Below are 21,133 nucleotides of genomic sequence, written 5' to 3'. Positions count from 1 at the left end.
AATTCTCAATGGCACTTCTAAGTCTGAATCCCACAGACACAAACTAGTTTGGCCCTGATCCAAGCATGCAAATTTCTCTCTATTCCTAGTCAATTGTGTTACCAATGACAGTTGTTCAGAAGGGTGAGAGGAGGAAGAAATCTATGCATAACCATCACCCCTAGAAAACCAAGTATAAGCCCAGCAGCTGGTTTTTTTTTTAACATCTTTATTGGAGTATAATTGCTTTACAATGGTGTGTTAGTTTCTGCTTTATAACAAAGTGAATCAGCTATACATATACATATATCCCCATATCTCCTCCCTCTTGCATCTCCCTCCCACCCTCCTTATCCCACCCCTCTAGGTGGTCACAAAGCATCTAGCCAATCTCCCCGTGCTATGTGGCTGCTGCCCACTAGCTATCTGTTTTACATTTGGTAGTGTATATATGTCCATGCCACTCTCTCACTTGGTCCCAGCTTACCCTTCCCCCTCCCCGTGTCCTCAAGTCCATTCTTTGCATCTGCATCTTTATCCCTGTCCTGCCCCTAGGTTCTTCAGAGCCACTTTTATTTTTAGATTCCATATATATGTGTTAGCGTATGGTATTTGTTTTACTCTTTCTTACTTCACTCTGTATGACAGACTCCAGGTCCATCCACCTCACTGCAAACAACTCAGTTTCGTTTCTTTTTATGGCTGAGTAATATTCCATTGTATATATGTGCCACATCTTTATCCATTCATCTGTCGACCAGCAGCTGTTTTTATAGTCAAAAGACAGAATGTTAACTAATAATCAGAAAGTTAACACAAAATTATCTCAACTTAGTCTTTCTTCTGCTATTGCAATCATAATATTCTGGGCCATGCCAGGATATAAGTTGGTAGGGGCAATTGTTGTTATGACTATTTTTCTAGTCAGCACATCTCCTGATGTCCCTATTTTTGTTAATGGTACCATCAGTTACCTATCATCCAGCCTTGAAACCTCAAAGACTCACCTTAAACTCTTCCATCAATTACCACATATAATTAACCAATACAGTCAATCTATTATTTTTTTCTCCCCAGCCAAATGTCATACTCAGTATTGGGCTGGTCCTTCGTTTTGAAGAGCTTCTTTATCAGACTTACGCTCTTTTTAAAGTTTCATTACTTGACACTGTGGCAGAAAATTATGGAATCCAGGCTGTGGTCAGTTACTGATCCTCATCTAAGGATCTATACATTCTGGAATCTGGTGGGTTCTATATGATAAATGCTTCTGTATATGAAGCAATTTGATTTTTAGGTGAAAAGTACTGAAATGTGGAACATTTTGCCAAGAGGAATTTAGGAGACTGACTTGTACTTTGCTATTCAAAGTGCGGTCCACAGACTAGCGTTGTTTCATCTAGAGCTTGTTAGGAATGTAGACTCTTGAGTGCTACCCTGACCTCCTGATTAGAATCAGCATGTTAATAACAAGGTTCTCCTGAGGATATATGCACAGAAAAGTCTGGGAAGCTCTAGGACAATTCCTATCTTGAGATCCAGAATGACTGCAGGACAAGATGAAAAGAAAGGGGCAGTGTGAGTTAATAGAAATAATTCTGAAGTAGGAAACAGACGTTGTGTGTTCCATGTTTACAAGTTGGGACCCCGGAAAAATCACTTAACCATCCTGGGCCTCACTTTCTGATATTTCAAGTGGGAATAATATCTCCTTACTGTTTCATGGGGTGGCTGTGAGGTTTGCGAAAAAAATGTGAAAGTGATTTTAAAATCATGTAACGTTTACACATATTTTAGAATCATTTTTTAAAACTGCTTTTCTCAGGATCACACAGCTGCTTTGTAGCAGGGCAGGGACCGCAACACTGCTCCCTGACTTCTAGTCCAGTCCACAGCGAGTGAGGCTCCCGTCACCACAGACTTTAGAAGGCCCTTGGCGTTGCAAGAAGCAGTGTTGGAACAATCTTTTAAGAAAAGAATTTGACAATTCATCTCAAGAGTGTTTCAATGTGTTAATACCCCACGACCCTGTAGTTTCTCTACTAGGAACCTAGCTTAAGGAAATAACTGAAAAGATATGAAGAGTTTTAAGTAATTATGTTCACTGCAGATTTACTTATTATAGAAAAAGAAACCCTGCAAATCTTAATGTCCAACAACAGGGAATGGTCAGATACGTTGTAAGACATCACAGGACAGTATATCATGCAGCTATTAAAATTTTTGTCTAAAAAGAGTTTTCAAGAACATGAGAAGATGTTTGATATAATATTAAGACAAAAAAAGAGGTAGATCATAAAGTTATGTAAGTATGATCTCAACTATGCTCAAAAAAATGTGTGTGGGGAAAAGCCTACAAGGAAACATAGGAAAATATCAACTGTGCTTGTTTCTGGGCAGCAGCATTCTTTGTTCTGATCTTCATTTTTTTAGAATGAGACTGAATGATTTTGATCAGTGTATGTGGGCATGCCTAAAATGGATTAGGAGAAGTGACAGTTTTTCTAACGATCTGTGCAATGGAAATGAAGTTGTGTTTGTTGGTTAGTAACTGTGGCTACTTTTTAAACAGTTTTTTCTGTCTTTGTCTCTGTCTCTCTCTTTCTCTCTCAGCTTGAATAAAGCATATGTGCACAAGGTAAAAAAAAAATTGAAGTGGTCCCAGCAGTATAGTTAGGGAAACTATATAGTAAATCTCCCTCCTACACCATTTTTCAGGCCAATTCCCCATCCCAGAAGCAATTACTGGTATCAGCTTCTGTTTCCTTCCAGAGGTAGAGTATACATTTCTCCCAAAAGGTAGTACACTATAGACTGCTCTGCACCTCTTGTTTCTTTCTTTGTAAACTTTTTCTTTTTAAAAAATTCAAACCTTCAGAAAAGTTGCAACACTAGTAAGATAAACTCTTGTATGCCTTTCACCTAGATTCATCAATGAATATTTTGCCACAATTGCATTCTCTTTATATCTATAGATAACTTTGATTATCATTATTATTGTTACTATTATTATTGCCGAACCATTTCAGAGTGAGTCACAGACATCTTCATCCCTAAATACTTGTTTGTGTATCTCCTAAGAACAAGCACATTCTTGTACCTAACCATGATACAATGAGCAACTTCAGGAAATTTAACTGTCCCAGTACTACACTTGGTGACAATTTTTTTTCTCTGCATATATTGAAGCATATTGTAAGCAGTTTGTAAAGCAACCTATTTCTTTTTTAACAGTAATATAGCATTCCACTGAACAGATGAAGCATCATTTACTTAACCAGTATCCTACTGATGAAATTTCAAGTTGTTTCCAATCTTCCCCTACTCCACACAATACACACGCTGCAAATTTCTTTGTACACCTATACAAGGAGGTGTGTATCTATCTGATAAGTTGCTTGAGATGAGATTGTTGTGTCAAAGATTATGTACATTTTGCTTTTTGATGGATGTTGCCAAAGCATAGCTTCAAAGAGGATGTACCACTTGACACTTCCACCAAAAATGCGTGTGATTGCCAGTTGCCTTTCATCTAACCTAATGCTGTTTATCATCAAATCATTTGATCTTTGATAACGCATATGTGAAAAGTGTGCTTTAATTTGATTATTTTTCTTATTGTGAGGTAGAAAATATTTCATATATTTAAAATGTAATTGCATTTCCTTTTCTATGAATTGTCCTTTGTTATTATTTTTGGCTCTGTCTCAAACTCACACATAATCCCAAGTTGGGACTCCCAGGAAGCAGTGCTTTTGTAGAAAGCAGTTTTTTGTTTTTTGGTTTTTTTTCCACGTTAAGTCTCAGGTATCTCCACAGCTTGAGACCCCCAAATGTTTGGGGATCCTATTGTCCATTCTTAGCAAGCCCTTGGCCTATCAATTGTTCTTTAATAAGCATTGCTTTCACTGATGAACTGGGTATATTCTAGGCCTTTCATCATCGGTTCTCTGCTTTACTAGAGTCCAGATGGTACCAGTGGATGTATTGGGAAGCCATAGATGTCATCCAAGACAGGTCTAGGTCTAAGTTGTCCATGAGGTGAGAGAGCACCATCTGTGTTCTTCTGCAGACCCACACCCGTGATATGAGGTTTCTCAGAGGACAAACTGGTCTGCTTGATTTTGTTCTCTGCCTCCAGGCCTGTCCCTAACGTTTGTGGAACATAGGGCAAGAATACAAATGAAGGACCGCGTACAATGCATCTAATTATGAAAAATAATGATGATCTAAAAGAGGATGAGCTTGGCTCCTTGGATTTCTGGGCCTGTGGGGGAGATGGAGGCCAGAGGAGGACCACAGCTGGGCCCCCTAGATCCTGTAGCCCAGGAAAGGCCCCTTGACCAGGCCTAAGCCAGTGCCATCTGCCTCCTTGTCTACCTAGTACGTCATCACACAGTGTATTACTGAAGAACTCTCTGTGACTTGGCTTTTTGTATACTTTTGGAAAAAATTTTGACAGTTTGTTGAGTTTTCCTGGTGGCAAGCTTCTACAAGGACTTTGTCATCTTCAGGTTATCGCAGCAAGATATGTAAAACTACAAAGTACTTTATGCTTACTTTCATGTGTATGTGTTTCAATAGCACATGTATTCATAGAGATATTTATTGCTGTTGTTGTTGTTCTAACTAAATATACATATTTCCTTTTTCTTACATAAAAGTAATATATGCTTAGAATAAACAATCCAGACATCGCTTGAAGGTAATAAGAAAAATGCAAAAAAACCCACCTATAATCTCACGATTTAGGAAGAACCACAATTTACATTTTGGTATAAAGACTTCTAAACATTTTTCTGTGGATACACACACACATGCTTTTTTATGCAAAGATGAGATTATTTTATTCATGCAGTTTTTTACCGTGCTTTTCCTTTTAACAATAGTTGACAGATAGCTTCCCATTTCAGTGAATTTAAATTTGCATCATCATTTGTAATGACTATAGAATATCTACTATATTTATTTGTTTATTTATTCAACAAATAGTCATATATGTACCAGTCACTGAGCTAGGGTCTTGAGATACAATCAAGTTTTTAAAAACACAAATTTCCCATAATTCATTAAATTAACCCCCTATAGCTGGACAGTAAAGTTTTTCAATTTTGCTATTATAAAAAGAGTTATGATGAATATCCTGTACATAGATTTTTATGCCCTTGCCTGAATAGTTCCTTAGAATAAATTCCTAGAAGTGCTAATCGCTTGATCAAAAGTAAATATATTTTAAATATTGATAGAAATGCAGATCGACTTTCAGAGAAGTTGTTCCAATTGAAATCTCATCAATAGCACTTACTGCTCCAGATTCTTGCCAACACCAGGTGTTAGCAATTTTTTAAATCTTTGCCAATCTAGTGGGCAATAATTAAAATAAACGTTATCTCTTTTTCTCTTTCTCTTTTGTAAACTGACAGTTCATATCTTTTACCTTGGGATGTTCATCTTTTTCTTAGTGAAGGTAAAAGTAATTATGTACATTAAGGAAATTGTCACATATTTTACAAATACTTGCTAATTTTTTGTTTGTCTTTGGACATGGTTGTGGTGTTTTAGACACATTGAAGTTATTTTTCCCCAAATAGAACTGCCCATAAATTTTTTTTTAACATCTTTATTGGAATATAATTGCTTTTCAATGCTGTGCTAGTTTCTGCTGAATAACAAAGTGAATCAGCTATACATATACATACATCCCCATATCTCCTCCCTCTTGCATCTTCCTCCCACCCTCCATATCCCACCCTTCTAGGTGGACACAAAGCACCGAGCTGATTTCCCTGTGCTATGCAGCTGCTTCCCACTAGCTATCTATTTTACATTTGGTACTGTATATATGTCCATGCCACTCTCTCACTTCATCCCAGCTTACCCTTCTCCCACCCCGTGTCCTCAAGTCCATTCTCTGTGTCTGTGTCTTTATTCCTGTCCTGCCCCTAGGTTCTTCAGCACCATTTTTTTTTTTTTTAAGATTCCATATATATGTGTTAGCATACGGTATTTGTTTTTCTCTTTCTGACTTACTTCACTTTGTATGACAGACTCTAGGTCCATCCACCTCACTACAAATAACTCAATTTCGTATCTTTTTATGGTTGAGTAATACTCCATTGTATATATATGCCACATCTTCTTTATCCATTCATCTGTTGATGGACACTTAGGTTGCTTCCATGCCCTGGCTGTTGTAAATAGAGCTGCAATGAACACTGTGGTACATGACTCTTTTTGAATTATGGTTTTCTCAGGGTATATGCCCAGTAGTGGGATTGCTGGATCATATGGTAGTTCTATTTTTAGTTTTTAAGGAACCTCCATACTGTTCTCCATAGTGGCTGTATCAATTTACATTCCCACCAACAGTGCAAGAGGGTTCCCTTTTCTCCACACCCTCTCCAGCATTCATTGTTTGTAGATTTTTTGATGATGGCCATTCTGACCGGTGTGAGATGATATCTCATTGTAGTTTTGATTTGCATTTCTCTAATGATTAGTGATGTTGAACATCCTTTCATGTGTTTGTTGGCAATCTGTATATCTTCTTTGGAGACATGTCTATTTAGGTCTTCTGCCCATTTGGGTTGTTTGTTTATTTGATATTGAGCTACATGAGCTGCTTATATATTTTGGAGATTAATCCTTTATCAGTTGCTTCATTTGCAAATATTTTCTCCCATTCTGAGGGTTGTCTTCATCTTGTTTATGGTTTCCTTTGCTGTGCAAAAGCTTTGAAGTTTCATTAGGTCCCATTTGTTTATTTTTATTTTTGTTTCCATTTCTCTAGGAAGTGGGTCAAAAAGGATCTTGTTGTGATTTATTTCATAGAGTGTTCTGCCTATGTTTTCCTCTAAGAGTTTTATAGTGTCTGGCCTTACATTTAGGTCTTTAATCCATTTTGAGTTTATTTTTGTATATGGTGTTAGGAAGTGTTCTTCTTTCATTCTTTTACATGTAGTTGTCCAGTTTTCCCAGCATCACTTATTGAAGAGGCTGTCTTTTCTCCATTGTATATTCTTGCCTCCTTTATCAAAGATAAGGTGACCATATGTGAGTGGGTTTATCTCTGGAGAACTGCCCATAAATTTTAATAGTTATTGATGATTAATAAGCTTATTGAGTTGAAAGAGTTTGAAGTGATCAGAATCTTTGTATGTAGAGACACCAGTACGAGTGTTCAGATCTCCTGTTGAATTCTTGGCAGAGTGAATTGAAGCCCTTGGAAACATGCAAGAGGAACAGTAGAATTACCTAAAATTCTGTTCCTTTGCATGGGGCAGCAGTAGTTTGTGTTGAGAGGAAAATGCAAGCTAAGTGATTTAAAGAAAGGGAGTGGGGAAAGAGGAAACAACCAGCTTGGCTGTAAGCGGTCTCAGGAGGAAGATGGGGCAGAGAGAGATAGAAAGAGATGTAGTACCTGTGGTGGAGAGTGGAAATCTGAGGAAAGAGAAAGAGGTTTACAGATAATTTTTAGGAATTTTTTAGGTATGACAGACAGTTCTCACAAAACCTGTGGAACAGAAATCACATTACTCATCCTACTTTGAAGTTGGGCTTGGATATATTTTTGGATACAAGAGTGGGAGATGAACCCCAAGGCAGCTGCTGGTGAATGCATTGCCAGCCCAAGGCACCCAACTGTGTTTAAGGTCCCCAGTGTGGTCACACTGAGGTTGACTCCCCAGTCCTCCATCCATCGCCACATAATTAATCCAAGCTGCTCATGGTAACTGCTCCCTCACCAGGACTCTGTTCAGGAACTTGTGCCAATGAGATGTCAGGGAATCCTTGCTGGGGCTTTCAGAAAACAGAAGTGCGTGTCTCTCCTGTTGAAAAATAACAGGGAAACATGTTGTCCCAGGTTGTGTGGCCTCAAGGGGAACTTGCCTTAGACAGAAGCTGAACAGGTAGTTAGCAGAGAGACAGACAGAACGAACTTGGGTCCCTAGTGACATTGTTTTTGTTGTTGTTTTTTATTTTACTTTATTTTTGGCTGCGTCAGGTCTTAGCTGCAGGATCTTCATTGCAGCGCGCGGGCTCTTCCGTTGTGGTGCGTGGCCTTCTCTGTAGTTGTGGTGCATGGGCTCCAGAGCACCTGGGCTCTGTAGTTTGCAGCACATGGGCTCTCTAGTTGAGGCGTGCGGGCTCAGTAGTTGTGGCATGCAGGCTCAGTTGTCCCTCAGCATGTGGGATCCTAGCTCCCTGACCAGGGATCAAACCCCCGCACTGGAAGGCAGACTCTTAGCCACTGGATCCCCAGGGAAGTCCCCTAATGACATTGTTAAGCCACTGAATCCACCAACCCTGAAGTCTGCCCACCCTGTCATATGAGATAATAAATGTCCTTAATCTTTAAACCTGTGGGAGTCAGCCTCTGTTACTTGCAGCTGAAAACATTCTAACGGACTGACACACAGAGTAAAGTGTGAACAAGCTGGAACCCTGGCAAAGTGCTGAATTCCTAAATGTAATAGTCTGGACTCAGTGCAGACCAAATGTTTAGATTGGACCTGAACTGCTTTCAGTTCCCAGAACATGCTGTGTTCTCTCCCACCTCAGGGTCCTTGCATACGCCATTTCCTCTTTCTCCTCAGTCTGCTCTTTGTGTCCCTGACTCTGGCTCGACTTCAGGCCTCTAGTAGGAAGCAAGGGGTCTGGAAAGATTTCCCTGGCCCGTCATGTCTGAGTGGGTGTTCCTTCCACATGGTCCCACAGAGCCGTGTGCTGTACTGAATTGCCCTGTGAAGGCAGGAATATATCTGTGTTGGTCACAGTTTGGATGAACCTTGAAGACATTAGCTAAGTAGAAGAAGGCAGACACAAAAGGCCACCTATGTGATTTTATTTATATAAAATCTCCAGAACAAGCAAAGCCATAGAGGCAGAAAGGAGATTTGTAGTTGCCAGGGGCTGGGGGGTAGGGAAATGGAGAGGGACTGCTAATTGGTATGAGGTTTCTTTATGGGGTGATGAGAATGTTCTGGAATTAGATAGTGGTTATGGTTGCAGATATCTGTGAATATACTAAAAACCATTGAATTGTATACTTTAAAAGTGGGGGGGAGGCTATGCTCTGTGAATTGCATCTCAATTTAAAAAAACAAAAAACCTCCACCGTTTTCCTGTTTTAGCTGATGAAAACAGCTAAAAGAAATTGAAAAATATCAATATATACTCATTTATTTAGTGAAATACATAGAATTTCACAATAAAAAATGTCATCCTAATTGTAGCATATGTCAGGGCTTCATTCCTTTATGTGTCTGAATAATATTTCATTGCATGCATATATCACATTTTATTTGTCCATTCATCAGTTGATGGATACTCGTGTTGTTTCCACTTCGGGGCTATGATGGATAATGATGCTATGAACATTAGTATACAAGTTGTTACGTGAACTTATGTTTTCATTTCTCACAGGTATATACCTAGAGTGGAATTGTTGGGTCATATGGTAACTCCATGTTCAACTTCTTTGAGGAACTGCAGGACTGATTTCCAAAGTGGCTGCATTGTTTTACATTCCCACCAGCAATGTGTGAGGGTTCCAACTGCTCCACATCCTAGTAAAGATCCATTGGAGTAAATTTATTTTAGGCAAACAGAATGCTGACCTGGAGAAATAGGAACGATACACTTCATACTTACATAATTAATGTGCATGAATCAGATGATCAGTAATGACCTTGCCAATCTGCCTTTTGACATCCAAGAGCTCATAAGGAAAAGGCAAAAGAAAAGAAAACGACTAACTTGGGAATGAATGACTGATATTATCTGTTTTTTTAAAAAAAGGCATACATATTGGCTAAAGAGCCTACAGTCAATTTAAACTTGAAAGTTATATAGCAATGGTTTCCTTAGCTTAAGTCTAAGCCATCCCCTGCTGGGGTTCAGATGTGTCTGGGCCTGTTTGGTGACGTCAGATGTCAGAAACCGGTTTTTAAGAGGAAGAATAAACTTGGGAGAGAGAACTAATTTAAGGGAAGACAGACTTAAACAGAAAAGTGTATTAAGGCTTTTGGTGTGAGGCATAGTTCCGAAAACACAGGATTCCCCAAACCCTGGTCTTGCCTCCATGTATCCAGCACTGAGTCCTAGAAGAGAAAGGCCTGTGGGTAAAATTTGAAAGCATGATTTCCACGGTTTGAATGTTTTTGTCCTCCTAAAATTCAGATGTTGAAATCCTAACCCCGTAATGTGATGGTACTAGAAGGTGGGGCTTTTGAGAGGTGATTATTAGGTCATGAGCTTGGAGCCCTCATGCATGGGATTAGCACCCTTATAAAAGAGACCCCGCAGATTTCCCTAGCTCCCTGTGCCATGTGAGGATACAGCAAGAAGTCAGCAGTCTGCAGCACAGAAGAGGGTCCTCCCCAGAACCCAACCACGATGGCACTCTGATCTTGGACTTCCAGCCTCCAGAAGTGTGACAAATAAATTTCTGATACTTATAAGCCCCCTAGTCTGTGGTATTTCTGGTATAGCATCCCGAATGGGCTAAGATAATTATTCTCATAAAAAACTCTAAGAGGGGGCTTCCCTGGTGGCGCAGTGGTTGAGAGTCCGCCTGCCGATGCAGGGGACACGGATTCGTGCCCTGGTCCGGGAAGATCCCACATGCCGCAGAGTGGCTAGGCCCGTGAGCCATGGCCGCTGAGCCTGCACGTCCGGAGCCTGTGCTCCGCAACGGGAGAGGCCACAACAGTGAGAGGCCCGCGTACCGCAAAAAAAAAACCTCTAAGAGGGACTTCTCTGGTGGTGCAGTGGTTAAGAATCCGCCTGCCAATGGAGGGGACACGGGTTCGAGCCCTGGTCTGGGAAGATCCCACATGCCTCGGAGCAACTAAGCCCGTGTACCACAGCTACTGAGCCTGCGCTCTAGAGCCCACGAGCCACAACTACTGAGCCCACATGCCACAACTACTTAAGTCCTCGTGCCACAACTACTGAAGCCTGCACGCCTAGAGTCCGTGCTCCGCAACAAGAGAAGCCATTGTAATGAGAAGCCCGCGCACCGCAACGAAGAGTATCCCCCGCTCGCTGCAACTATAAAAAGCCCGCGCGCAGCAACGAAGACCCAACGCAGCCAAAAATAAATAAATAAATAAACAAACAAATTTTATTAAAAAACACTTCTAAGACACTGGATAAAAGATAGTACTGCCTCAGTATTCCATTCATACAGATGTATTACCCAAAAGGGAGAGGACTTTCTCCCATTTTGTCCCCAAACTTCATGACCTCCAGAATATTCCTCTCCACATTGGTACACTGAAGGCCCCTGTGTATTGGGGGTGGTGGCAGTGGCAATGTGCCTGGATGAGTTGTTGGCTGGGGACATTGGAGGCAGCCTTGAGGCACCATCGTACAGCTGCCTGGGGAGTGCAGGCTGGGCAGTTGACATCACTGGAGAGGGACAGGGCAGAGGAAGACAGTGGTGGCAGCCCACGATGGTCCTGTGCTTTTTGGTGAGTCCAGGTGAGATGCTTTCTGGGGATTCCCAGAAGGGGCATTGGTGGGGACTAGAGGTGAGGATAAAAACAGGAGAGACTCAGATCATCACTATTTGTATATTCAGAGTGCAAAGCATTCTGGCTGGTGTGGCCTAGAGAAATACAGTCTAACCACTATTGAAAAAAAAGGAAAACTAAGTAGGTAGCTGAGGAATGAGCCAACTTTGAAATGAACGGCTAAAAACACATTGTGCTTCTGGGATGACTGGTAATCTTATAAAATAATAATTTTTCCACCCCAAGAATCTTTGCTATTTGTGATAGCTGATGTAATAAAGCTGTTTAGTGGCCTTTCCCACCATAGGTTGCTGTGTTGTTCTCACATCTGGGAACTTTCCACTGCTTCAGAGATGAACTTTCTCACAGTTTTCTATCCCATGGCATCTGAGGTTATAGATGAAAATGTAACTAGTGGTCAATGGCAGGAAAATTAAGTGGCTGATAGAGTGTGTAATAATCAAAAAATGAAGCAAGTTCAATTCGATCCAAGATGTTGCATTAACACAAAGCCAATGCAACAGAGCCAGTGAGGACAGCCACAGCCTGGGTTCTCCCATCTCATGGGGGAGGTGAGGGAACCATCTGTAAATGCTGCCTTCTTGACCTCAAGGAAATGAAACCACGTGATCACACTTCTATTTTTCTAGGAGAATAAAATACATGAAGTTCAGGCCAATGCTCTTTTTTGAAAATATCACAAGTTATCATTAGACTCATTTTCCATCAAAGGACACTTTCCAACTTTTAAGAAAGAAATACAACAAATCTCACCCGATAAAGTTCTTGGCATGTGTTGAAGCATAAAAGCAGTTTGGGGGAGGGGTGGGGGAATGTTGTTTGGGGAGCAGCTGAGGAGTCAGGATCAGAGAAGATCCATATTCCCTCTGTGTGTGGGGAAGACAGACCAGAGCAATGGCTTTCAAACCCTGGGTTCCATGGGGCCGAACAATACCCCGAAATTACCCTGGGGTGACTGGGGGAGGGGCCACGTGGGTCCCCAGCCTCCACAAAAAATCAGACAGACTGAATCTTGATCTCTTTTGTGTACTGGTTTTTATTTAAAATGTATATTTGAACATAGGGATTTGCTGCCAAAGAAAGGGAAAAGAGAGAGAGGGCCTGCGAGAGAAAGAGACTGAGATTGAAAACCACTGGGGTTTGCTTGAATCCACTTCTGCAAATGTTATGGTTTCTCAGGAGGGGCCTTCTACCGGAGGAATCCTGAATGTTAATCACAGTCGCAGCAAACTCGGGTGCTGTTTTCCTTGCTCACACCGGGAATTCATCTACTCCTGGCTCCCAGCACATGGTCTTGGCAATACTCGTCGTGGCTGCTTTGTTTCTGAGCCGCATGGTGGAAACTGAGCAGAGCCCTTGGCTGGATCCGTCACACCAACCCCTGGCTGACCTTCTGAACTGTACATCTCCGCATACAGAGGAAGAAAACTCAGGAGCCCCAGAGAGGAGAGGGCTGACCAGCTGGTCCTGTCCAGAATTGGGGAAGCTCTGCTCAGGACAGCTGAGATTAAAAGACAGTCAGGAAAGAGAAATCAGCGATTCCTTTAGGGGCCAGAAAACTTATGGAAATGCCAAAAGATGGCAAATCCAGAGGGCTTGGAAACTTGGTCACTTCAGCACTCAGCTTTCTGACCTTTGGAAATGACACATCACAGTACTGAGTCCAAAACCAGCTTTGATAGATTTTTTGTTCATCTTTGTACTCAGGCATTTTAAGACACTGTAGAGAGGTCTTCTGATGTTTTCCACACATCATAATGGCATAAAACCAGGAGAGGAGCAGCGACAGCCAGAAAGAATTACAAATAGAGAATAGAAGACAAAAAAATGTGTGTGTGGTGGGGGCTAGGGGTACATCTGTGGGCTTAATCAGTAACTTAATCTGGCAATGCAAACTTAACCAGTTAAGAGTAAACAGAATCCAGTTAGGCCCCTGCCTCCTAATGAGCCCTTACCCCTACCTTGGGCTTTTGAGGTCCTCAGCCAACAACATGCAGACATGTCAGTTCCTGCTGGCGTCAATCCTGTCTGGCCTCTGGAACAACGGCCAAGCACTTGATCATTCTGCATTTCTCAGTCCTGAGCCTCCGAAGGCTACACGTGGCATTATTGGGAGTTCTTTGCTTATTAGTGGGCTTGGAATTTGCCTGCTGCACCCACATCTGGCCCCCAGATGGTGGGATTGACCCAGGTGTGCACTAAGCTGTAGGTTCCCCGTGTTTATGGTCAGTGTGCCCGCCTGGTCCCTGCTTTTTCCCTGGGACTGGAACGTGGTCCAGAGCTGGCTGGGGCTGCCGTGCCTCCCCTAGCTTCTGCCAGTCTGCTCAGGCCATCTTTTCCCTCTCACTGCCACTCTTCCACCCTACAGCAAAGTTGAGAAAACAGTACAATGAATAGCCATATATCCCTCACTTAGATTTACTAATCATTAACACTTTACCACATTTGTTTTTCTTTCTTTCTCTTCCTATTCACACAGACACACACACAATTGTCTTGATAATGTCTTTTTTATATAAATTTATTTTATTTATTTTATTTTTGCTGCGCGTGGGCTTTCTCTAGTTGCGGTGAGCAGGGGCTACTCTTCGTTTTGCTGCGAGGGCTTCTCATTGTGGTGGCTTCTCTTGTTGCAGAGCATGGGCTCTAGGCGTGCAGGCTCCAGTAGTTGTGGCTCGCGGGCTCTAGAGTGCAGGCTCAGTAGTTGTGGCGCACGGGCTTAATTGCTCCATGGCACGTGGGATCTTCCTGGACCAGGGCACGAACCTGTGTCCCCTGCATGGGCAGGCAGATTCTTAACCACTGCGCCACCAGGGAAGCCCTTAATAATGTCTTTTATGGCTGTATTGTTTTTCAGTTCAGGATCCAATCAAGGATCACGCACTGCATTTAGCTGTCATGTCTCTAGTTTTCTTTAGTCTAGAATAGCTCCCTTTTTTTTTTGTAATCTTTTTAAAAACAATTTTTATTGGAGGATAGTTGATTTACAATGTTGGGTTAGTTTCTGCTGTACAGCAAAGCAAATCAGTTCTACATACACATATATCCACTCTGTTTTAGATTCCTTTCCCATATAGGTCATTACAGAGTATTGAGAAGAGTTTCCTGTGCTATACAGTAGGTCCTTATTAGTTGTCTATTTTTATGTAGTAGGGTGTCTTGACTTGGATATTTCTGAAGAGTTCAGGACAATTGTTTTGTAGAACGTCCACAGTTTGGATGTCTGATTATTTCCTCTAGATTAGATTCAGTGACCACAAGCATTTTTTTTTCCATTCCCTGCGCTGCTGCACATGCAGCATTTTTGGCAGGAATACCTTCTAGGTACGACTGCCTCTTAGGCATAGGCTGTACCCAATGCCCACTTGCTTTCCTCTGTACATCACTGTAACCACCTCCTCCCTGTCCCAGCCAGAAGGCGACACAGCAAGGGTGGCCGAGGAGCTTGCGCCGGGCAGACCTGGGCTCCCAGGGGCCCGGCAGGGTTGCTGCCGCCAGACACCACTCTGACGATTCAGCCCAACTGGATTGGTTCAGAAGGGAAATCGCTTAAATGTTCTCCTTTGGCTCCCACTTTCATTTGTCACAGCTGAGCTCTCAGATATCCTGGGCTCTTAGAACTCTGTCGTAGCCCAGTGGTGGTTAGGCTGAGGAAACAAACAGGGCAGAGATCCCACAGAGGCAACATCTTAGAGGCTCCATAGGATATAACCTTCGTTATGTGGACAAAACTGCTGAATTCAAGTGGAAACTCCAGGCAAAGGGCTGCTGTGCTGGGCTTCGGGAACACGAAGAACCAGGAGAAGTTGGGACCAGATGTCTGGTCGAGTTCAGGGATTTGGCAAGTATCCATGTTCTGCATTAGCAAGAAAACCAAGTTCCTCCTTGGAAAGGAAGCTATAAGTTCAAAAAGCCAAAGTCAAAACCCAAATCCAGAGCCCTCATAGGTTGGAGGAGACCTGGAACCAGGAGCTCCTCCAGGGCAGGAAGCCTTTCCTATTATCCTGTGCGCCCCCATGACTGAGCACCATGCTTGGTGGGTGGGAGACACCCAACCCTTGCTGTTGAATGAATGGATGAATAAATAAATAAATACGATTGCTAAAGAAGAAGAGTCAAGTTTAGTATCCAAGAGTCCAATTTAATTAGGAGGTTTTAAGAGTCAGTATCTGAGGGTATAGATGGGGAGAGACGGCAGAACGTAGAATTTCGAGATACATACATCAAGGGTAGCTGAGTTGAAAAATGGGGTTGAGCCACAGTAAGCTGTTGAAATGTGTTACAATTCATCCTCAATCGACCTAACTCCAGATTTTTCTTTTATGATGAGCCCATTGGTGTCGTGGTTTTCTTCAGGCAGAGAGAGAGCTTTTGTTCAGCCACTGTGCAGCCAGGAACGTGCCTGTCCCATCAGGCACACAATCTGCCTCTGAGAAGCTGGCAATGGGGCCACAAGGATGATTTCCCCCCCCTTTCCTGCCCTGCTACAGGTGGCAGAAACAGAAGGTGAGATGTGGACACACTCATATAATATCCAGGCTTTTCAAACCTCATACAGCGACACGCAAGCTCACTCTCTAATGTCATAAAAGCTGGGAGGAAAGTCCAGGAGTGGGAATGGAGAAATTCCATGGAAAGAAAGCTCAGGAAGCTCCTAATAAAACCTAGCTTAAACATAAAAATTTGGCACTTTATCAAGACAAGGAAAATAGTGAGGGGTCGGTGACTGAGCTGCGGGCTGCATTTAGCATCTGGAGTGTTGGAAGCTTCCAGCAAGGCCTGCTAGACTGATAAAGGGGCTCTGGAAGATCTCTTAATGGATATAAGGGCTGTGCAGGGGGGAGAAGACTTGTCAGGTGATTCAGAATAAAAGTATTTTTAAGTTGAGAAGAGTGCAATTGTATTACCATCCCCACATTTAGAGATGAATAAAAAAGGCACAGAGAAAGGAAGTGGGCTGTTACTGGGCCTCCCATAACTACAGTCCAGCTCAGCTTCCTTATATAGGTTTCTTTTCACACACATGCTGTTAGGTTAGGTTTCTAAAACTCATGGTTTTTATTTATAGATTAAGCACACCCCAATTTTTCTAAATACTGAAGACGATGCTGGCCAGAACTTAATTTGGGTTATCACCATGCCTAGCACTCCCTCCCTCCTGCCTTCCTGTCTGAGTCCCTTGAGAACCTGGGTGGCCTCTTCATTTCTATAAACTTTCCCAACTTTCTTCTCCTTTTCCTCCCTCCCTCCCTTCCTCCCTTCCTTCCCTCCCTCCTTCCTTCCTTCCTTCCTTCCTTCCTTCCTCCCTCCCTCCCTTCTTCCCTTTTTTTTTTGCCAACGTGTCAGTACAGCTGAGCCCCCGATCCCTGTTGGCTGCACAGACCCAGCTCCAGTTCTGTCCTTTTACTGGGGAACTGATGTCAGCATGGCTGGATTACAGCCCAGCAACCGTTCTGTTACTAATGAATTGGCAGGGAGAACAAAACACTCTCCTGGAACAGTTTTGTCATCTATAGTTGGAGCACAGAAAACCTTGGGATTTGGAAAAGAACAAATGTCATTCGAGTTTGTTTATTTGCCTTCAGATGTCAGGACCCCCGGTTCACCACGCCCTGAATGTTTGTCTGATTACAGAACTCCTGCAAATAACAAAAGGTTAAAGGAAAACTCCACCCTTGCAGCATTTCCCTACTCATTTTCCGCCCTCCAGGACTGGCTGGCAGGCTTGGGTCGGGAAAATTTTTATATTTATAGTCCCATAAATAGGGGGGCCAGACTTGGCAGCTTCAAAAGGGCTGAGACAATCTTGGAAAGCTGGGATTGAAAGAGCCCTTAAGGAGCATTAAGGCCAACATTCTTCTCTAAATATGAGAAGCTGAAGCCAGAGAGGTTGCCGGTGTTAGGGGTTGAATTGAGTTTCCCCAAAATTCATTTATTAAAGTCCTAACACCCAAGACCTCAGAAAGTAATCTTATTTGCGGATAGGGTCTTTACAGACATATAAGTTAAAGTGAGATAAGCGGGGTTGGGTATAAACCAATGTGCATGGTGTACTTATAAGAAGGAGAAATTTGGACAGAGGCACGTATACAGAGAGAATACTATGTGAACATGAAGCCAACCGTCTGCAAGCCAAGGAGAGGGGCAGGGAACAGATCTTTCCCTCCCAGCCTTCAGAAGGAAACAGCCTTGCCAACACTTTGATTTTGGATTTCTAGCCTCCAGAACTGTGAGACAATAAATTTTTGTTCTTTAAGCTCAGTGTGTGCTACTCTGTTACAGCAGCCTTAGCAAACTCTTACATGTGGAATCTCAGTTCAAGAGTGGCCTCGCCAGTTAAATCTTCTGAATGCCTTGCCCAATGCTTCTTTTGTCACATTGCCACCTACACTGGATACATACTATGAAATTACTATTTACAGAAAACAAGAGTACTTTTCCAAAGGGACAATTTGTCTAAGAATTTGAAGAGCAATGCCTCTGATCTTCCATGCTGGAATCTCTATGTGTAAATAGAGGCAGGAAGCTGCTCCCCACCTACCCCCATCTTATTCAGTTTAAAAAGCTGCTCCCATTTAATTCACTTCCTCAGAACCCAGGAAATAGGCATTCTCTTTTTATACGATTGACCTCATTTTTAGTACTTGTCTCAATCTCTTTAAAAAATTACCTGGCCTTAAAAGAGCACAACTAGAAATATGAAAATTATGAAAGAAAAAAATCTCATTGGTAAAGGCAAATATACAGTAAATGTTGTAGATCAACAACATATAAAGCTTGTAGGAAGGTTAAAAGACAAAAGTAGTGTAATCATCTACATTCACAGTAAGTGGTTATGGAATACACAAAATAAAAACATGCAAAGTATGATGTCAAAAACATTAAATGGGGGGGGGAGTAAAAATTCAGAGTTCTTAAAAATTTCAGGGTTGTTAAAATGTACGGCCTTGGGCTTCCCTGGTGGTGCAGTGGTTGAGAATCTGCCTGCCAATGCAGGGGACACGATCTGGGAAGCCTGGTCTGGGAAGATCCCACATGCCGCGGAGCAACTAGGCCCATGAGCCACAACTACTGAGCCTGCGCGTCTGGAGCCTGTGTTCTGCAACAAGAGAGGCCGCGATAGTGAGAGGCCCGCGCACTATAATGAAGAGTGGACCCCGCTTGCCACAACTAGAGAAAGCCCTCGCACAGAAATGAAGACCCAACACAGCCATAAATAAATAAATAAATAAATAAATAAATAAATAAATAAATAAAAAGCCAAGCATTTGAAGCCCTTTTAAAAAAAAAAATGTACGGCCTTTTTCTATGTCTTATGGAATTCAGTTTGCCGATATTTTTTTGGGAGGATTTTGCCATCTATGTTCACAAGTGAGAGGGCCTATGAATTGCATTTCTTACACCAAAAAAAAAAAAATTACCTAGCCTTTCTCTTTCTGTGAGAATATTCTCAGTTTAGCTACTATCATCTATTTTGCCCAAAGTTGTGTTCGTTATTTGTTATTAATGGTACCTTTGGTTTCTATCAATTTATAATTTTGAATGGGCTTGAATTTTATTTGTGTGCAGATAAACCACTGCACTTTATTACTGGAGGAACATATTTGAGGAATGGAGTGATAAGAATAATTTGCAATAAATTTTCACAATAGATTGAAATTCTGTCCTCAAAGCAGTTAAAACAATCATCATCTAGAACAAAAATAGCCTTTGCTATGATGGCAGGCTCTTTTCCAAAGTGAAGACCCCCAACAGGGGTATTAGGAGATTGGAGACTTGACTGAAAGCAAGAGAAGTCTCTCTTCTCTGCACGTCTCGGTGCTGAGAGAGGCGCAGGGGCAGTGAAGCATTTGGACTAAGTTTAGGAACATCTCAGAGAAATCCTGGCGGCCAGGTGAAGAGCCCAAGGACAGGCACTGGGCTCAAAGGGCCAGGGATTTGCCAGCTGGCCCCAGAAGAACATTCTGTGAGAAATCTGTGCCTCTGCTATCACCCCAACACATGGCAGTCAGGCTGGCCTGTGCTGCCAGGGACCAGCCACTACACTGACTTTATTTACTACATGGCTAGTTTGTGTAAACCCCTGTGTTAGAAAGGGTGTACCCATGTGGGCTTGTGATCAGTGGCTCCCAGAGTTTAGGATTTCATGACACTGTCCCCGCACCCCCTGCCCAATAAAAGAGGGACACTGGCAAATGGCTGGCCGCTTTTAATTCTGGCAGATAAGAATATTATTTAAAACATAGTATCTTCTACCAATATAATTTCATAAAAACGTGAACATTTAAACAATTATTTAAATTAAAAAAACAAAACCTAAGAACAGTTACAATCTCTCCATTGTAGCCAAAGAATGTCGCCTGCCATATCAGTAAACAAAGGATGTTTTGGCCGTCAAGCCATCAGCCATTGCAGCTGGTATGATAACTTGGTATGATATTTTCATAAGTTATAAAATAAAGGTAAATGAGATAAGAGTTTTCAGGTGAACTCTTTAGGAATAATTATGGTTTGGTATGTCTATCTAAAATAGTTTCTCCAGGTTTCTGGAGAATTAACTTAAATGAAGAGAATTAACTTAAATGAAGAGAATTCATTTAATAGCCAGGTCATTTTGAATAAGATAAAATACTGGAACATTAATTGCTAAACAGGTCTGCTTTTGTCTTCTTATGAGAGGAAAACTAAAGATGTTTGGGGTTTATTAGACACATTTCTTGCACAACACTGAGAAAAGAAATTATGCTATCAGAAGAAGTATGTTTCTAGAAGTTATGAAATATTCCTAAATTTGCCAACCAGGAAATGCTGGTATGACCAACAGTTCACAATTACTTGCAGCTTGTCAGTTTTCACTAGAGATTAAAGATTTTAAGGGTTAAAATTGTAATATGTAAATAAAGCTACTAGAAATAATAAGGGAAACATGTCAGTCCGCAAGGAAAGTAGGATGTGTGTTTTCAACAAGAGAAGGTATGAAAAATGGAAATACATTTTCTTAAGGGGCAAGGGTGATTTTGTCCTGCAGCTTGTTATCTCTAAATGGAACAGGAGAATAAGAGATAAACTAATACAGACACAGAAAGTTGTGGAAGGTTTGTAGAAAGGGAACCCTGAGAGAAGAGTTTTGTACATGGTAGGCTGGGATTGGGTTAAATATAATAGGTAAATAAATTTTGTTATTGAGGGTGGGCTGGTGCAGGATTGGAATTCGGTTCTCTCTCTCTGTTAAGAGAACGAAGTTTTCTTGGAATGTTGAGTTACTTTTAATAAAAAACTGTGAATTTATTTGCCTTCTAAATGATCTGTATTTGCCTTAAAAATCTTTTATTGTCACTTTGGTTGAATAAGTAAGTATTGTTTCACAGCAATCTATGGTCCTATTTAACCAAGTGTTTTAAAACCTTTTGGTATCTTTCACAAACTTCCCCTAGTCAAATTCTAAATAAAGTTCATTTGACCTCCAGCTAACTTTGGGATGCTTCAAAGGGCCCCTGAAACATCCCAAAGGGAGATATTAAATTAACTAGGTTTATTTATGTTAAATTACATGAGAAACATTGTCAAATAAGTGGTGATAAAACCTTCTTAGGCTGGGATGAATGAGAGAGCAG

General features: G+C 41.7%; 1 protein-coding gene across 13 annotated transcripts in view; it reads right to left on the bottom strand.

Moving 5' to 3' along the window:
* Positions 1 to 5,985: 5,985 nt before the first annotated feature.
* The window catches only part of SLC38A9 (solute carrier family 38 member 9), a 137,478-nt gene continuing 122,330 nt past the window's right edge, over positions 5,986 to 21,133 (bottom strand). For 12 of the 13 annotated variants that reach the window (XR_004486147.2, XR_007476421.1, XR_004486150.2 and 9 more), the window contains one exon: positions 5,986 to 13,881. The gene's annotated coding sequence lies outside the window, so the exon portion shown is untranslated. The remainder of the gene's footprint in view (positions 13,882 to 21,133) is intronic. The other variant, XR_007476420.1, reaches the window with a different exon arrangement.

Source organism: Orcinus orca, chromosome 3 (assembly GCF_937001465.1).
Source record: "Orcinus orca chromosome 3, mOrcOrc1.1, whole genome shotgun sequence".
NCBI lineage: Eukaryota > Metazoa > Chordata > Mammalia > Artiodactyla > Delphinidae > Orcinus > Orcinus orca.
The sequence above is the reverse complement of the archived record's forward strand: the minus strand, read 5'-3'. Positions and strand labels throughout refer to the sequence as shown.